At 51.0% G+C, this 19,375-nt stretch overlaps 1 pseudogene; it reads right to left on the bottom strand.

Moving 5' to 3' along the window:
• Positions 1-9,503: 9,503 nt before the first annotated feature.
• LOC142016261 (small nucleolar RNA U3) lies at positions 9,504-9,703 on the bottom strand (annotated as a pseudogene).
• Positions 9,704-19,375: the final 9,672 nt, after the last annotated feature.

Below are 19,375 nucleotides of genomic sequence, written 5' to 3'. Positions count from 1 at the left end.
TGGAGGTTTTTAAGCCCTGGCTTGACAAAGCCCTGGCTGGGATGATTTAGTTGGGGTTGCTCCTGCTTTGGGGAGGAGGCTGAACTCCTCAGGTCCCTTCCAGCCCCGGGTTTCTGTGGTTCTAAGCCCATAGCCACAGGAATGGGCCTGGAAAACACAGGGTCTGTGTGGTGGAAGCTTTGTGGGGCCAGGTGCTGAGAAAGCCCCGGGCAGAGAGAGGGAGACCTGGGAGACACAGGATCTGCAGAGAAGCAATAAGGACACAGTCCATGCTGCCAGCTGAGGGTGAGAGGTGCCCAGAGGGCAATGCCAGCCAGCCCCAAAGGGTAAGGGGCCAGTGGGGAGGTCTGGAGCCATTGTTCAGGGCTCTGCTTCCTGCAGTCTGAGTTCAATGTCAGAAGCACCTCCTGGGGCTGCCTTACTGAGGCACAGCCCTAAAGCTCTCTGAGCTGCTTCCCTCTCCTGTCCTGCACGAGAGTGAGTGGGGTGACTGGCGCCTGGTGGAGCCAGGTCTTTCGCCTAGCCAGATGGAAGGGCTCAGGCAATCGTTTGGTGCGCTGGAACTTGGCAGTGTGCCCAGAGCTCCCTGGAGTCCTGATGCTGGTGTGATCTTGTGAGCCTGGGGCAGCCCTCCCTGGAAATGCCGTGTCTCTCCTGCTGAAGGCTCTGGTGCAGTGACAAGAGATTTAAACTCCCCACTCGCATGTACACAGCGCTCTTCTGACCCCAATAGGCCCCCTGCCGCCCATCCCTGCAGTGTGGGAAACAAAAGTTTGTGACCAAGAGAAAACAAAGGAACAGGACGGGAGGTGTTACAAGGCACGTCACAGGCATACAAAGCTTTCAGAAGCCTTCTTCCATGCCGTGCTGGGGAGTTAGCAGGCCTGAAAGTCCCTCTGCAACACACCCCCATCTGGGGTGGGTCATTCAGTGCTTTTCTCAGAGCTCTGATTGTACAAAGGTGACCCCAGAGGGAAGAAGCAGAAACCTGGGATAGATGCAGCCTCCCTCTGACCTTCCTGGTGCCACGTGGCTTGTGTTTCCTCTGTCCCAGCCACAAGCTGCCCAGCGTGTAGCCTGGAAGCCTCAGGGTTATGTGCATGGACATGGCCAAACCGACCTGCTGAGCCTTCAGCTGTACCCTTGTTTTCCCAATGGGCCAACAAGATAGCAGGCGGTACAGGATGAGCCATCAAGCAGGGTAGGCAGCCTTCCAGGCCAAGCCACCCGAGCCATTGGCTGCCCAAGCCCCACCCTGCTGGGGCCAGCCACCCACCCTCTAACCTGAGCTGCCCGAGCCCCACACTGCCAGTAAATTTCCCACCCTGTCAGAATGGTCCTTCTTTTGCTCCTATATGTATGACCTTCAATTGGGCTGTACAGAAACACATATTTCATTGCACTTTGTTCATCAAGGTGTCCAGATTGGTTTGGGTTAGTGACCTGTCTGTACCCTTCATTGTTTACTGCTCCCGCAGTCTTTGCCTGCGTCTACACTACAAAAATAACCATGAAGTTGAGTATGGACACACACCAGACAGCGAAGCTGGGCACTTCTCCATCCCCAGGAATGGAGTAAAGACTTCGACGTTAGCTCCCAAAGGGCAAATGTGTGTAGACTCTCTGCTGCCTACTTCGAAGTCGCGCCTAACTTGGAAGTTAACTCTGAAGTTAGTTTCTAGTGCAGATTCACCCTTTGTGTCCTCTCTCAACTTGGTCCATAATAACTTGATGTTGCCTTCCAGGTCACTCCTAAAAATGTTACATAGCGGTGAGTCAAGAGTCCCTGTAACGCCTCATGAGAAACACCCTCAGCTTGAGTAGGACTCCCTGTTTACACTTACATTTTGAAACCAATTGGTGAGACAGTTCTTTTAATCCATGTCGTGTGTGTTATGTTTATATTGGATCATTCTCGGTTCTTAATCAAAATGTTGTGTGGTACCAAGGCAAGTGCTTTACACCAGAATAAGTCAATTGTATCAACTCTATGATGTTATTCGACCAGCTTTGTAATCTGGTGAAAATCTCAGGTTAGCTTCACAGGAGCTGTTCTCCATAAACCCATGTGATTAGCATTATCTTCCTTTCATTTTTTTATCAAGTCCCATACCAGAAGCTCCATTATTTTTCCTGAAATCAGGTTCTGGCAAACAGGCCTATAACTACCCAGTTCAGTCTGTTTTCCCTGTTTAAACATTGGCACATTCACTTTCTTCCAGTTCCTCACAATCAACATTCATAGTTCAGCAGACTCCTTGGCTAGCTCTTTTAAAACTCTTGGATCCTTTCAGATTTGCTGCATTTAAAATGTCTAAACTTAGTAGCAACAAGGTGGGCAAAGTAAGAGCTTTTATTGAATGAATGGATGCTCCTGTCATGAGTGCAGGGGACTGGACTAGATGTCCTCTCGAGGTTCCCTTCAGTTCTGTGATTCTGTGTTGGTGAAAGAGACAAGTTTACGCACAAAACTTCATGTTTTTCTCCATTTCAATCTAGTAATAGACCAATACTGATTCTTTTTTATCCTAAAATGCTTAAATAACTCCATCTTATTGTCCTTAAATTTGCTGCCCATAGAGTTTTCTCCTGTGTCCTTTTGCTTCTATTATCAATTTTCTATCATTCTGCCATCTGATTTCTATTTACTGCTATCAGTTCTTCTCCAGGCGGTTGCTCGTGTCCATTCAGTGGAGATGTGTGTGTGCTTGCTGCATGCGCAGGTGCAGCTGGTGCACCGAAGGTAGCTGGCCCGTGCAGGAGGTGCCCCTCCACAGAAATGTCAAAGCGTTACAGGTGGTTCACAGGGCGTGCGAGATCTTCCGCCCTCACCTTGCAGGTAAAGTGGTTTGGGTCTTCATGGACAATACAGCCATGATGTTTTATGTCAAGCACCAAGGGGGAGCTCAGTCCAGAGGGCTCCGTCAGGAGGCCGTCCGTCTCTGAGCCTGCTGCTCCCAGCACGGCGGTCACTGGGAAGCCGGCCATCTCCGGGTGCGAGGAGTTCCTTGGCTGACCCGCTGGCAGACAGTTCTCCTCTCCTGGGCTCTGAGATGGCCCTATTGTTCTGGACTGTCTGAGGTCACCGCCTCCCCACCGCCTTTAACCAATCAGCTAAGGTCCTTCAACAAGCCCTTGTGATGTCACTGCCACACCCACCCCTGCCCTGCAGGGCTCATGTCCTGCCCCTGGCAGCCCCTTGTGTAAACACCCCCTAAGGATCTGGAGCAAAAAAGGCACATAAGAAACCCAACAACTCCTCCCATCCTCAGTGCCCTCTGGGCTGCAACTCCGGCTCCCCTTACGTCTGTGCTGGGGAGCTGGAAGGTGTTGCTATGGGCAGCCCATGTTGGTCAGCCCCACCAAAGCTCATCACTTCATCAATTATTTCACTCGTCTTTAAAGTGCCATAGGGCTGTTTTTTGGTTTAGGATACAGACTAACACAGCGACTTCCAGTCACCAAAGAGAACTCCTGAGAGAGGGGCACCCTGGCTTAGCTGATTCCTCTCCATGGTACAGAGACTCTAGAAGAATTGCACAGAGACTTTAACAATCTGTACCCCACCATCAACTTATGCCTTGATTACAACATGCAAGAGATACATTTGCTGCACACTACAGTACTAATCAAGGATGGTCTGATCGGTACCACACTGAACCGAAAACCTGCTGATCGCTCTACTTATCTACACGCTTCTAGTTTCCATCCTGCACACGTGACTAGATCCATTGTTTGCAGTCAGGGACAATCGCATTTGCTCTGATCCAGCTGACAGAGACCAAAAACTACAAGAACTTTACCAAATGTTCATAAACCTGAATTACCCACCAGGAGAAGTAAAAAAACAAGTTGACAGGGCCAGACAAATACCCAGAGACCAGCTACTCCAAGATCCGCCCAAAAAAGCCAAGAACAGAACACCACTGGTCATCACCTACAGCCCCCATCTCAGACCACTGCAACGCATTATTAAAGACCTACAACCTATCCTTAATCAGGATGCTACACTCCAGAAGGCCCTGGGTGACAGGACTGTTCTCTCCTACAGACAACCTCCCAACCTCATGAGGATCCTCACTAACAGCCACAGTCTATACCCCAGGAACACCAGTCCTGGAACCTTTCCTTGCAACAAAGCCCGCTGCCAGCTTTCTCCACATATCTTCTCTGGAAATACCATCACTGGACGTAACCAGGTTACTCACAGAATCACAGGCACTTTCTCATGCTCCTCTACTAACATCATCTACGCCATCATGTGCCAACAATGCCCAGGTGCTTTGTATATTGGACAGACTTCTAACTCCCTTAGACAAAGGGTCAGTGGGCACAAAACAGACATCAAAGCACTCCAGACCCACAAACCAGTTAGTCAACATTTGAGTGGAATGGGGCATTCTGTCAATGACCTCAAGGTATGTGTGTTACTGAAGAGACATTATCGCTCCGTTTTGGAAAGAGAAACATCTGAGCTGGCTTTTATATTCAAATTCGGCACATTAACACATGGTTTAAATCGTGATGGGAACTTTCTGAGTCACTATAGGGGCTCGTCTGCATACTTGGCTCAATCTAATTCTTGACCTTCCCCCTCACCCCTCTACTCTCTGATTTGGTCACCTTCATTATCTTTTTCCGATTGGTCCTCCTTGCTTACTGTTTTTGGTTCTCTGTGCCTTAAATATTGAGTCTGTTCTGGTCTGAAGAAGTGGGTCTGTCCCACGAAAGCTCACCTAATAAACCATTTTGCTAGTCTTTAAAGTGCTACTTGACTGCTTTTGGTTTTGATAGTGTGTAGCGTAGCATGACTTCCTCTTTGTTACTATTTGAGTGTACAAAAATCTTCAAAACAAATTATACAAACTGAAGAAAAACCAAAGCATACCCCCTCTTCTCACCCACCCCCCATCCCCATGAGGGAGCTGGCAGGGAAAAAGCAAGTTCTTCTCACATCACAGGGCCCCCACAGACAACCTGCAAAGCCTCCCCTTTGTGCAGCCCATTGCCCAGAGGTGCTTCCAGCCGAATTTCAGCACCAGAACCAGAGGCTCCAGGAGCAAAGGCAGCTCGTGAATGAGGGACTCTGGACACACAACGCAATGCATTGTGGGTATGCAAAGGAGCATCACTGACTCTGCCCCAGAGAGCAGAGGTCTCCCAGCTGTGGCGGCTGCCCCAGAACAGGGGTGATGACAGTTTTTATGCTGTGCCCCCTTTTTGGCCCTGCACTGAGCTGCTCCCCACAACCTGTGGGAGAACCATAGGAAGGGATGCTGGGGGGGCGCGTGTGCGGGTGGGGGCTCAGGTGCTGGGCCAGCAGTGGCTCCTCTCTGGGGAAGGGGGAAGCGCTATGAAGCCAGGCTGCCTGCAGTGCCCCTGGGGGACCCTGTGCACCCCACTGGGGCACCTGCCAGCCAGGAACCAGCCGCCTCAGCCCAGCAGCAGGGAAGTTGTCACAGGTGCACCTGCCTCCTCCCCCTGCTTGGCCCATCACAAACAGCTCCCATCCCCCAGCTTCCGCTCTGTCCCCTGCGCTCTGGTGCAGGGGCTGAGATTTGGCGACACAGCAGTAGCTGCAGGGGGAGGGGACAGGGGATCGTGCTGAGCCCTGGGCTGGTCGGGTCACAGTTATGCCAATGCACATCAGCCCAGCAAACCTCTCCCTCGGCTGAGATCTGGGTACAGAGGGGAAGTGACAGTTGCTGCTCATATTGAATAGGAACAGAGAGAAAGCCGGGCTAGTCTGTGCACTATCAAAGCCATAAAGCAGTCCAGGAGCACGTCAAAGACTGACACAATAATTGATTAGGTGCTGAGCTTTCATGGGACACAAATCTCAACACCTCATAAATTATTTTATTCATCTTTAAAGTGCGACTGAACTGCTTTTTTCACAGACTCATAGAATGATAGAACACTAGGATTGAAAGGGACCTCGAGAGGCCATCGAGTCCAGCCCCCTGCCCTCATGACAGGGACAAGTACTGTCTAGACCATCCCTGACGGACATCAGTAACCTGATCTTAAATATCTCCAGAGATGGAGATTCTACAACCTCCCCAGGCAATTTATTCCAGTGTCTGACCACCCAGGTCAGATGGAGCTTGCCAGGGGGCGGCAGGAGGTGTCAGGACCAGTAGCAGGCAGCAGCTCCCACCCAACAGCCACAGGAACAGAAGCCCAGAGCCATGACAGGGGTTCCAGCAATGGGGCCCTCATCATCTCTGTGTCCTCAGAGGTCTCCATCTGGGCCCCCACCACCTGGGCCTCCGTTGAGTTCCTCTAACCACCAAGGTAGGTTTCGTGCATGTTGGATGCCTGGCACAAGGGGAGGGGAGGACAGCAGTGGCCCACTCACACAGCCACCAGCTCCAGTCTGGATGCACCCCACATGGCTGTGCTCCCTGAGCCTCAATGGGGGCCTCATGCAACACTCAGCACCTGCCCCTGAGGACAGCACCACAGGCTGCATGCCCAGGGAGGGAGGCTGAGCTACACTGCATATGTCCCACCCTCGCAGGGACCCCCCAGCCACACAGATCCCTCAGGGACCCCGGGCCAGATGGGGGGACAAGGTGGAGGGGGTCACACAGCCCCCAGGGCCAGGTCATGGTGCTGATGGCCTTTCCCTGGGTCCCCTTCTGTCTCCAGAGCTGCACCATCCAGGGGCCAGACTAGGCCTGTACACAAGCCAGAAAGGCCCACACCAGAGGGCGAGGGGGCTGGAACTGCACCCCTAAGAGCGCCCACATGGGGCCAGTGCTGGGGCATGTGCTGGTGCCACTGTGGGGAGGAGGAAGCTGCTGCTGTCACTGCTCACACCACCCCCCTGCAGGACGTGACTGCTGTCATGCAGGAGAGGCTGGTGATGGAGCAGGAGGCCTGGGGTTGGGTGGCAGGCAGCCTGGACACCCTCACACAGGCTGTGCCCACGTGCCTGGCTCAGACTCCCACCCCATCACCAGTCCCTCCCACAGCCCCTGCAGCTCCTCCCTCCACACGTCCCTCACAGTGTCCCACAGTTCCCCCCACCCCTCCACCCACAGTCCCTGACATTGGTGCCCTGCTCCCCCCAACCTTCCCCCATCCCCTCCCTCCCTTCCTGTAGCCCCCAGTGAGCCCAAGCCTGAGCCCACTGGACCCCTTCCTTGTCCCCACCTCCTGATGGTCCCAACGCCATCCCAGACCTTGTGAGAATATGGACTGTGGCCTCCCACCCGCTCCCCAGAGCCCTTTCTGACTTCTGTTACCCCACCCCCTTTCCAAGACCTCCTCTAAGTTCCATTGCCCCCACTGCCCACCCCAGGACCCCATTGTCTATAGTTCCCCATCCCTCTTGTCAATCGTTTACACTTCTGTTTATGCAGTTTGGAATCCATTGCCAGAGTTTCATGAAATACTTTCTTTAGCAACACTCCCTGTCCCTGGTGTCTATTGGGAGGCCAGGAGGGTATGGGAGTGTGGGAGGGGGTTGATAGTGAGAGGTGGGTGCATGGGAAGGGAGTTGTGGTGGTGGCTGTATGTTGGGGGGTCACATGGGCCCCCGGACAAAGGCGTACCAAAGGAACTTACTGACCTGCACCCTGACCCTCTGTGCCTGACAGCACGGGAAAGCAGCCAGCTGCTTGGAGCCGTGGCCAGACCGAAAACCTACCCCTGCATGAACGGCTCTTGCTTTACCTCCACGGTGTTGTGGAGGGAGCAGCATGTACCCACCACATCTGGTACATTGCGTGGGATGACCTCCAGTATCCTGAGGGGGCCCTGAACGTGCCCTTCAGCCACCTAATATTGCAAGCCCAGTTTAGGAACTAAATAAAAACGTCCTGGCTGGGCTCAGTATGTCCCATGTAGGGCCACATCAGCCACTCATGCAAGGGGTAAATGGCATTGGGCATTATATAGGGGGGGCTAGTGGTGTCCCCATTTGGTAGCTCCCAGGTTGGGATGGATGTCTTCTCCTGCATGCTGCAGCAGAGCCATGAGTTGGAAGATACCTGCATTGTGGGCTCACCCAGACAAACCCACACAGAATGCCATAAATTGCCCCTTGGTGTCCACGCGGCTCTGGAGCACCCCAAAATGGTACCCCTTGCAATTGATGAAGATGCCTGTGCTGCATTCTGGGGCGTGGATAGCAATGTGGGTCCCGTCCAGAGCTCTGAAGCACTTGGGGAAGTCCAGCTTCTGAGCCCCCATTAGGGTGACTTGCAGATCCCAGACATGGACAACCCAGTAAAGTAGGTTGTTTTTGATTGCCCAGAAGACCTGAATGGTGTGTGGGGAGAACATGTCCATGTGTGAGTGGTGGGGTGCTCCATGCATCCCCTTCCTCTCCCCCCACCGGGCCCCAGCCACCCCACCCTGTCCCTCTCCCCTGTCTCTGAGGGTGCTGCTTAGCTGGTAGCCCTCCTCCCCGTGGTGGGGAGGTGCCCCAAGCATGCCCTACCTCCAGCAGAACAGCCGCACTGGTGGCCCTGCCCACCCCCAATTGGTGGCCAAATGACTGGTGGCTGTCCAGGGTAGTGAGCCTCCACGTAGCAATGGCTACCCCCTTGTGCAAGAGGAGTGTGGGCAGCACCTTTGTGTCATGGTGCTGGGGGGCAGGGGAGGGCCAATGACTTAGCTCCAGCAAAAGCCACTTTGTCATACTGAAGTTGTGGGGCCAGCGGGTGTCATTCCAGTCCCCCAGAACCAGCCTGTCCCATCACTCGCTGCTGGAGGGCTTGTCCCACAGGGCTGGACAACCCAGGGGAGGGAGAACAAGCGTCGCCCCAGGGCAGTGGCCTGTGCCAGGGCAGCCATTAGGCTAGAGCCCTGGAGCTGCTGGAGGGCGGCAGCTCGGAGCAGTGCCTACAGGCTGACCATGGCCTGGATGGGTCGGGCATCAGGGAGTCTCTGGGGGCCATTGTGTGCCACCAAGTGGCTTCTCCATGTGGTTGAGTTCTTGGTGCTCTGTGTACAAGCCAGCCCTTGGCATATGCAGAATGAGTGTGTTTTGGAGGAGCCCTTTAAAGTAGCACCAGGCTGCAGCCCCCAGAAGGGCTTATCTGCCTTGCTAGCGCAGCCACGGCATTTTCTGGCCCTTTTCTCCCAAAAGAGCACGCTCAGACATGTGGCTGCTTCCTTGCAAACCAAGGGCCTGGTCTTTTCAAAGAGCGGCTCACAGTCTCCTTTCGCTTGGGGCGTGTGGACGCTCGCTTTCGAAAGCTGATCTGTCAGAAGTTGGCTTTGGAAAGTTTGCCTTTTGACATCACACTGTGGTGTAGACTCAGCCAGCCACGGAGAAAAGGGTAGAAGAGCAGAACCAGATCCCCACGTGAAGATTGCAGCATAGTGTAACAAAGGAAATGTGTGTGTATATGAAAAAAAGATAAAATTCTTTTAACAACGAGGAAACAGAAACCTTTAAACACCATTTATATTCCCTCTGTTTCTGAACATTTCATGTAAAAGCAGCTAAAGGAATTCACACTCTAAAAACTCCACAATAAGAACCACCCACTCAGACTAGGTTCTCTTTTTCTTGCTTACAAGAGAAAACAAAAACAATCATTGAGAGCAAACAGCAGCACTGCCTGCTTACTTCATGCTCGGAAGAGAACTCTTCAAATCATCACCCGGGTTAACAAGACCAAGAACACCCACATACACTTCTCTAACTACAACCTACAGAAATGATTCCTAAAAGTACAATCATAACCGCATGCTCCTCAGCTGCACACCCAGCAGAACAGGCACAAGCTTCCTGCCCATGGGAAACGTTTTCAAACAGCTGCTTCCACCCTCCTTGAACTAAGGGACAAAAGTCTAAAACCAACCACCCCTTTCGCTGAAGCCCAATTCACCCGCATTGGGACACAGTGTATCAGAAGTGGTTGCACGTGGCTGTTTGCAGACACACCCTTCCTGATTAGCATACAGCGCCCTTTTGGAGTCAATCAAACCCTCTCCCTTTTACTTCCCCAATCTGCCACTTTTCTTACAGGCTGTCATGTGACAGGTATCAGGCACAGAGGACTCTGACAGGTTAGTTCCTTCTTGCCAGCTGTGCAGGTGATGTAAAAGGAAAGTAGAGAGGCACTGAAATCAACAGGCACCAATTGAAATGAAAACAAAAAAGCAGTCAAGTAGCACTTTAAAGACTAACAAAAGAATTTATGAGGTGAGCTTTGGTGGGACAGACCCACTTCTTCAGACCGCAGCCAGACTAGAACAGACTCAATATTTTAGACACAGAGAACCAAAAACAGTAATCAAGGTTGACAAATCAGAAAAAAACTATCAATGTGAGCAAATCAGAGAGCAGAGGGGCAGGGCGGGGTAAGGGTCAAGAATTAGATTAAACCAAGTATGCAAAAGAGCCCCTATAATGTCCCAGCAAATTCACATCCTCGTTGAAACCAAGTGTTACTGTGTGGAATTTGAATATGAAAGAGAGTGCAGCAGTTTCTCTTTCCAAAGCAGACTGAAAATTCTTCGTCAATAAGACGCAAACTCTTCACTCATTAACAGAATGGCCCACTCCATTAAAATGTAGACTAACTGGTTTGTGGATCAGGAGTGTTTTGATGTCTGTTTTGTTCCCATTAACAATTTGTCGCAGAGAGTTTGAAGTCTGTCCAATATACAAAGCACCCGGGCATTGTTGGCACATGATGGCATAAATGATGTTAGCAGAGGAAAATGAGAATGTGCCTGTGATTCTGTGAATAATCTGGTTAGGTCCAGTGATGGTATCTCCAGAATAGATATGTGGATAAAGCTGGTAGTGGGCTTTGTTGCAAGGAAAAGTCCCAGAACTGGTGTTCCTGCGGGCTAGACTGTAGATATTGGTCAGAATCCTCGTCAGGTTGGGAAATTGTCTGGAGAAGCGAACAGGCCAGTCACCAAGGGCCTTCTGGAGTGCAGCATCCTGATTAAGGATAGGTTGTAGGTCTTTAATAATTCGTTGCAGTGGTTTGACTTGGGGGCTGTAGGTGATGACCAGTGGTGTTCTGTTCTTGGCTTTTTTGGGCCTCTCTTGGAGTTGCTGGTCTCTGGGTATTCGTCTGGCCCTGTCAATTCGTTTTTTTTATTTCTCCTGGTGGGTAATTCAAGTTTATGAATATTTTGTAGAGATCTTGTAGTTTTTGGTCTCTGTCAGTTGGATCAGAGCAAATGCAATTGTATCTAAGGGCTTGACCGTAAACAATGGCTCTCGTTATGTGTGCAGGATGGAAGCTAGAAGCGTGTAGGTAAGTATAGCGATCGGTGGGTTTCCGGTACAGTGTGGTACTGATCAGACCATCCTTGATTAGTACTGTAGAGTCCAGGAAATGTATCTCTTTCTTGGAGTAATCGAGGCATAAGTTGATGGTGGGGTGCAGATTGTAAAAGTCTCTGTGGAATTCTTCTAGCCTCTCTATACCATGAGTCCAAATCATAAAGATGTCATCAAGGTATCTTAAGTGGAGGAGGGCTAATAGGGGATGAGAGCTGAGGAATCGTTGTCACTTCCACAGCTCGGTCAGTGCAGGGCAGCTGACGTTAACCTAATGGTGTAATATAAAGGTCTTAGTCTCACTTCCCAGGTGGTGTTTCCAATACAGACAAAGCAGGTGGTGGTGGTCGTATTTGGCTAAAATCAAGGCAACTCATCTTTTAGGCTCTTGTAGACCCAGCTCAGGCATCCTGATGCTCATGGTCTTCCAGCCCCAAATGGTGAAAGCCTGGTCTGTGCACTTTGCCTTGGGCTATAAATATTATTTACTAAGCGATGATCCGGCTCTTTCTGGCCCAACCCAATCTGATGAGAACATTTTTCAGGGCTGGGATGAAAATGGTGTCGGGTCCCAGGAGTTGGGGGTCAATGTTCCCTCTGACCTTTTCCATGCAGGTGTGGAATGCATTTTATGCACACTCGGGTGTGAGCAAATGTGCACCATCAGTAGAAACAAGAAACCGAGCTGGGGATGCTCTGCTAACGGGCTGGGGAGCATTGGAAACTCTGCTGAGCACTCGCAGGAGCCCACAGCTTACAGGTAACACCGACGGCGGCTGCAGCACAAAGATGGAACTTGTTCAAGTAGGTGATTTTTCTCCCCAAGTCTCTTTTTGTAAGGCACCGAAAAGGGAACGGTGGCTGGGACCCCCCAGTCGTTTGTCTACCAACTAGGCCTGATTTGGGACAGAACAATTTAGGTGACTTAACATGGAGTCTTAGGCAGGGGTTTGCTGTTTGATGATGTTAAACATCGACGTTGCCAGCCCTGGAGGACGTGTAGACGTTATTCATCGAAATAGCCTATTTCAATGTCGCCACATCGAAATAGGCTACTTCGATATAGGCTTCACGTGTAGACGTAGCCAATATTGGCTCCTATTCTCCCCCATCCTTAGATATTAAAGTTTTATGAAAGGAAAAAAAAAAACCAATGAGGAAGAAGGCAGAGCTCTTAAGGATTCTTCCAGAAATGAGTTGGCCCCACAGAAGAGGAAGCAGGACTGTTTCTACCTGGCTTAGAACAAGCGACTAGTTACAAGTTTGACCCATGTGCTAACCACGACACTGCAGAAAATACACACTGACATTTTGGTGCTTTTCTGAAGTGTTCATAGCAGCCAGTGCATCAGCAAGTTTCCCTTCGAAGAACGGGCAAGCAAAGGGCACGAAGAACTTCTAAATACTTCATCAGTAGCAGTGGTGCAACAGCTTCTCCAATTCGCCTTTCTCACAAGGAGGAGAAACAGAGACAAACCTTCCAACCAACAATGTTCATATCTGCTCAATGTTTCCTGCCACCGCCCAGGGACCCCTTCAACAAACCAGGACAGCAAAATGCAAGACCCTCAATGGATTCTCTTCTTGCCATTGGTTGCACCCACAGCACTTAGGAGAGGCAGACGTGGTGTTCCCAGGCTCCAGCCCCAGTGCACAGGAGGTCCAGCAGCACAGTCACAGCCCTGCCAGGCCCAGGAGAGGGAGCAGATGCAAACAAGCCCTAAAGGCAGAGTGCAGCGTGTAAGCTGGGGGAGAGAAGAGTCAGTTATACACAAGCAGCTGGTCCTCTGGTGTAAAGCACAGAGCTCAGGACTCTGACTCTTGCAATCTGAGTTAAACTCCTCAGTAGGACTGCCTCAGTGTCCCTTTCCTCACAGCAGTGCAGGCTTGTTCCACCTTTACTGCTCTACCCAGCTCTGAGCCCGTGCACAGGTAATGGCGCACAAGCTGCCTGCTTCAGTGACTGCTCCGCTCCTGTCCCCAGCATGTGCAAAAGCTTTCTCCCAATAGCACGTATGTTCCATACTGTTCAGGGGGTCACCGTCATGCCTGCCCTGCAGACAGCCACAGACACCCCAGCCAGGCTGCCACCTCCTCTCCTGCAGCCCCAGGTTTATTTAACACAAACCATCACCTTCCCCTTCTCAATGACACTTTTCCCATCACACTTTTGAACTCTCCATCTCTTGTCCTTGTGGAAGTGAGTCGGATGAGCACCGAGCTCCACATTTCTCACCGTCCCCTGGGTAATCATAGCTCATGTACATGCCCAGTGCACAGCTGGAGCGAATGCAGAAAGCCCTGAAGCTGCAGAGCACTGAAGGGGGACAGTCAGCTGGGGAAAAGTTTTCTTCTCTCCTCCTTGGGCAGGTGAGGATAGAAATGAAGAGAAGAAAATCCTCTGCCACACTCCAAAGAGGATGAAATTATCCATTTGCACTGTCTTTGCTTCGACCAAATCGGAGAACAAGAACAGCCGTGTGCTACCAAAGGCCAAGACACCAGTGCAAGCTGGGAGATACCTGCTGTATTGGCTGAGAGAATCAATATCGATGCAAGAAAGAAACTGCCTAGGATGGGATGTGAGCCCATGACACTGGGGGGTAGAAGCCTTTCCACCACCTACCACAGGTCACAATCACTACACCAATTCACCTCACATTTTGCTGCCCAGCAGATGGAGTTAAGGGTGTATAAGTGTAGGTGTGTATAAGTGTATAAGTGTGTTGCACAAAGTCCAGGTCTCCTCAGGGTCTCTCACAACTACTGAGATGGAAACACAGGTAATATCAGGAAATTCTAAGATATAAATCACTGATAGCATCTCCAGTTCCCAATTTCCTCTCCTCCGGCCCAAAGTGTCAATCAAATTAGCCAGTGATTCGATTGAAATGTAAGACTGAATTTCCTGACCTTGTGCTCCTGGGCAGCCTCCTCTGTGGGCAGCACCGTGTGAGCGCGGTGAGCCCAGTGTCCGTCCCAGACCACACAGATGGGGCTTTGATCCTCTTCACAGAACAGTTTCAGAGCCTCCTGGTGCTCCCCACACACCCCGCCCCCTCCGGGCTCCCTTCACTGCCAGCAAACTCAGCCCTCTGAGCAGTTCCACTACGTTTGCAGCTGCCTGTAGGGCCGGAGGTGTCTCTGCCACACAGTCTCTCTGCACTGAGGACAGGAGGGGGCTGGATCGTCCCCCCCCAGCACTGGCTGAGGCAGGCTGGGCAGAAGTTGTACCCACGCTCTGTAATCACGGGGTCCTTGAAATGCTCCAGACAGACGGGACACGTCGCTTCCTCCTGGAGACTTTTCACAGGGCTCACTGCAGCCCTGGCTCCCTCTGGGCTGGGGAACAGGGCTAGTTTCAGCTTCCTCAGTTCAGACTAGGCCCGGCCTGCAGAAAATACTGGGCATTCCCCTTCCCGGAACTAACTCGGCTCTTGGCTGGAGTGGGCAGAGCCAGCTGGTGTCATTGTAGCCCTGGGGGCTTTGGGGAAAAGCCGACCACACTTGGGCGCCCAGACTGCAATCTGCCACTTGTGCTGCTGTGGCAGGTCACTGGGGCTGAACGTGGACACCAGAATCCCCCACTCCTGATAAGCTGCCAGAACTGGGTGTGTCTAAGGGGTGATATTCAGCCCTAGGCAGAATTCAGTGAATTTAATATATAGTTCTGACAGAATTAATATTTATAGTATTTTACGTTTATCTCCTGACACGCTCCCAGCTGCAAAGGTTTTATCCATTGCAATGGGCAGAGCCGTGGGAAGCTCTGCATGGTAGGAGGTGAGACAATACGGTGCTCAGACAGTAATTACTGAACGGCAGCAGACACCCATTCCAAACTCCAAACTTTGTAACCGTTAAAACCAAAACTGTCAAGAGCACATCTGGAACCCTCAGAACTCCACAGCCTGACATCCAACTCTGCCAAGGGCTCCCGTCGCCTCATTCCTCTGGGCCCTGTCTGTGCCCTTCAGTAATTCCAAACCGGAATTTCAGTTTGTGGAGTGAAATGGATATTTACTGGCATCTACTGATCACAGAATCATAGAGTGCTAGGACAGGAAGAGACCCTGAGAGGTCATTGAGTCCAGCCCCCTGCCCTCATGGCAGGACCAAGTACTGTCTAGACCATCCCTGATATACATCTATCCAACCTGTTCTTAAATATCTCCAGAGATGGGGATTATGCAACCTCCCTTGGCAATTTATTTCAGTGTTTGACCACCCTGACAGTGAGGAACTTTTTCCTAATGTCCAACCTAGACCTCCCTTGCTGCAGTTTAAGCCCATTGCTTCTTGTTCTATCCTCAGAGGTTAACAAGTACAAGTTTTGTCCCTCCTCCTTATAACATCCTTTTAGATACCTGAAAACCGCTATCATGTCCCCCCTTAATCTTCTTTTTTCCAAACTAAACAAGCCCAATTCTTTCAGCCTTTCTTCATAGCTCATGTTCTCTAGACCTTTGGTCATTCTTGTTGCTCTCCTCTGGACCCTCTCCAATTTCTCCACATCCTTCCTGAACTGCGGTGCCCACAACTGGACACAATACTCCAGCTGAGGCCTAACCAGCGCAGAGCAGAGGAACAGAATGACTTCTCGTGCCTTGTTCACAACACACCTGCTCACACATCCCAGAATCATGTGCGTTTTTTTTTGGAACTGCATCACACTGTTGACTCATATTTTGCTTGTGGTCCACTAGAACCCCTAGATCCCCTGTCTGCTGTAGTCGTTCCCAGACAGTCTCTCCCCATTCTGTGTGTATGACACTGATTGTTCCTTCAAAAGTGGAGCACTTTGCATTTGTCCTTATTTAACTTCATCCTGTTTACCTCAGACCATTTCTCCATTTTATCCAGATCATTTTGAATTATGACCCTATCCTCCAAAGCAGCTGCAACCCCTCCCAGCTCGGTATCATCTGCAAACTTAATAAGCGTACTTTCTGTGCCAATGTCTAAATCATTGATGAAGATATTGAACAGAACCGGTCCTAGGACAGACCCCTGCGGAACCCCACTTGTTATACTTTTCCAGCAGGACTGAGAACCATTAAGAACTACTCTCTGAGTACGATTATCCAGCCAGTTATGCACCCACCTTATAGTAGCCTCATCTAAGTTGTATTTGCCCAGTTTTTTGATAAGAATATCATGTGAGACCATATCAAATGCTTTACTAAAATCTAGGTAGACCACATCTACCACTTCTCCCCTACCCACAAAGCTCATTATCCTATCAAAGAAAGCTATCAGATTGGTTTGACGTGATTTGTTGTCTACAAATCCACACTGACTGTTTCCTATCACCTTACCACCTTCCAAGTGCTTGCAGATGATTTCCTTAATTTCCTGCTCCATTATCTTTCCTGGCATTGAAGTTAAGCTGACTGGCCAGTGGTTTCCTGGGTTATTCTTATTCCCCTTTTTATAGATGGGCACTATATTTGCCCTTTCCCAGTCTTCTGGAATCTTTCCTGTCTCCCATAATTTTTCCAAAGATGATAGCTAAAGGTCAGATACCTCCTCTATCAGCTCCTTGAGTATTCTAGGGTGCATTTCATCAGGCCCTGGTGACTTGCAGACATCTCCTTTTTGAAGTGATTTTTAATTTGTTCTTTTTATATTTCAACTTCTAACCCTAGTCCTTTCCCACTAGCATTCACTATGTTTGGCAATCCTTCCTCAGACTTGTCAGTGAAGACCGAAACAAAGAAGTCATCCACCCTGAGACTCCGGAACAATAAAGGAACATAAAAAGTAATCTGTCTGTCTGTCTCTTGAAAATTTTAGGCCCTGCATGGCTCAATCTCATTTTTGAATTTTTTTCCTAAATTCTGGGGTCTCAGAGGTGTGTCACTGTGCTGTGAAGGGCACAACCCCAGCTGGGTGCACAAAAGAATGAGCTAAGTCCCCAGAGGAGAGGTGCGTTGATGGCTCTTAGCCAGGACTGTCAGGGAGGAGACCCCATATACTGGGTGCCCCTGGCGTCTGAATGCCAGAGGAGATGATGTGCTGTACAGCACACAGGGCTCTGTGGTGCAATGGAAAAGAAGTTGGACTGCTAAGCTGCCATGGCTGTGTGGAGTTAAGGCCAGTCATTCAAAGGCTGTGGGTTGAAATGCCACCAGAGTCACTGTAATGCGCATTGCCTGTTGGGAGTGCTGGGGAAGATGGAAGGGCAGGTCCTTCACACAGCAGGGATCTACTCTCCAGAGACCTCAGCTCTGTCCACTCCCTCACTGGTGCTGCCACAGTTGTCACATGTTTAGGCTGTTATTTCCGCCCGTCACTCTGCTGCCAGGAAACTCCTCCATGGGACAGCTGCCTCATTCACACGCATGTCACAACTCAGGGGGCAGCTCCTGCTATGAGGAATCTCCTCCACGGGACAGCTGCACCTTTACCCAACATGACAGCCCCACTGCGAGGGACCCCTGCCATGGGGCGGCTGCTGCATTCCCTGGCCTCCCTCCTGGGAGGTTTCACGGCCCCTATTCTCAGCACACACGCCCACTGTGGATCCCCCATTCTCTGCTCCCCTTCTTCTCCCTGTGGTACATCCATCTCTGGGGCCTCATCATAAGGCAGCAGCCCCCTATCACGGAAAAGCCCTGACACATGAGAGCAGCTCCCCTATCCCCAGAAACTGGTGCCTAGTGTTTGCCATAGGGCCATGTGGTCACTGTCTGGAGTTCCCTTTCTACATTGTCCCAGTTTCCCTCTACTCCGTCTCCGGGGAGTCCAAACTGCCCACCCTTAGATGGAACCACTTCTCCAGCGTGACACCAACTTCCGCACACTGAGACCTTTAATCCCTCCCAACGCCAGTTCCCTAAGTGCCAGGTTGCAACCCTCACACACCAGGGAGTAAACACCTGCTCCGATGAAAGGTTTCAAGTCCCAGCACTGCTACTTTGGGGCTCACCAGAGACGTCTTCCACCCACTTCCCAAAGATCTCAGTTCAGCTCCAGTCTTGTCACTGACGTGTCTTTACTTGTCACCTCTCACACGGCCAGTGTTCCCCAATCGGTGTTCCCCAAAGTGACAGTCAGGGTTCCCCGGTCGGAGTCAGCAACCTGTGGCTCCAGAGCTGCACGGGGCTTAAGGAGTCATTTGCAGGTCTGGATGCTGCCACTGCTGACTCCTCTGCCACTGCTGGAACGGGAGTCAGGCAGGTTCTGCGTTGTCCTACGGACTAGAGTTGGAGGAGCAGAGGTACATTCAAGCCTCAGATTGGGTGAGGTATTTGGGAGCGTTTGGAGTTTAGAGAGGTTAAGCCTGGGGATGAGGGTGTCAGATTTGTGCTGAGAGAGGTTAAGCTTGTGGATGGGGGGGCAGATTTGGGGCTGAGAGGTGTTTAGGGGTTATTAGGGAGTCTGTAAAATTCTTTCAAGTTTAAATGGGGTTCTGTGGCCAAGTAAAATTGGGAAACACTGACCCAGGCACTCACACACAGCCGGCGTCCTCTGTCTCCCCCGCCAGCCCCCCTGTGCTCAACAAGGGAGCGCAGCTCATCCCTTCCAGGGTGGGGGTCTCCGCTGATAGCAGGGAGAAAAAATGGGTGCTGATGTCGAACGTTTGCTCCTGCCTGATGTAAACCATCAGAACAGCCCTTAGGGGTCACAGAACAGGATCAGAAAGGCAAGTGGCCTGTTAGTGGCCAAAGCCAAGTGCAGCAAAGCCCAACACCCAGGCAATCGTGGGAGTGGAACGTAGGGTCTCCTCTTTACAAGGCACCTGCTTTAACCAGCTAATTCATAGAGCCTGTCATCATCAACAACAGCCATGAGCTCAGCGCCCATTGCTGCCCGACACCTCCCTCACAATTTCCTTCCATCTTTCCCTGTTCCGTGTGGAGTGACTCAGTTTGTGTAACGACCTCTGCACCCATCTACTGCGTCATCTCCCCAGTCTCTGTGGGCTCTGCCTCTCCTACAGAAACAGTCTGATACTGCAAATACCAGGGGCGTGATTGCTGGTTCATCGTTCATTCTGTAGATCCACCCAAACAGCTGTAACTTCCGTTGTGTAACCTCCTGGAGCAGGGTCTCTTGGGGGTATTTTCCTGTATAATTTCTGGAAATGTTCCTGTGTTTTTCTCC

Source organism: Carettochelys insculpta, chromosome 7 (assembly GCF_033958435.1).
Source record: "Carettochelys insculpta isolate YL-2023 chromosome 7, ASM3395843v1, whole genome shotgun sequence".
Taxonomy (NCBI): domain Eukaryota; kingdom Metazoa; phylum Chordata; order Testudines; family Carettochelyidae; genus Carettochelys; species Carettochelys insculpta.
Note: the sequence above shows the minus strand (reverse complement) of the source record. Positions and strands in the feature narration are given on the sequence as shown.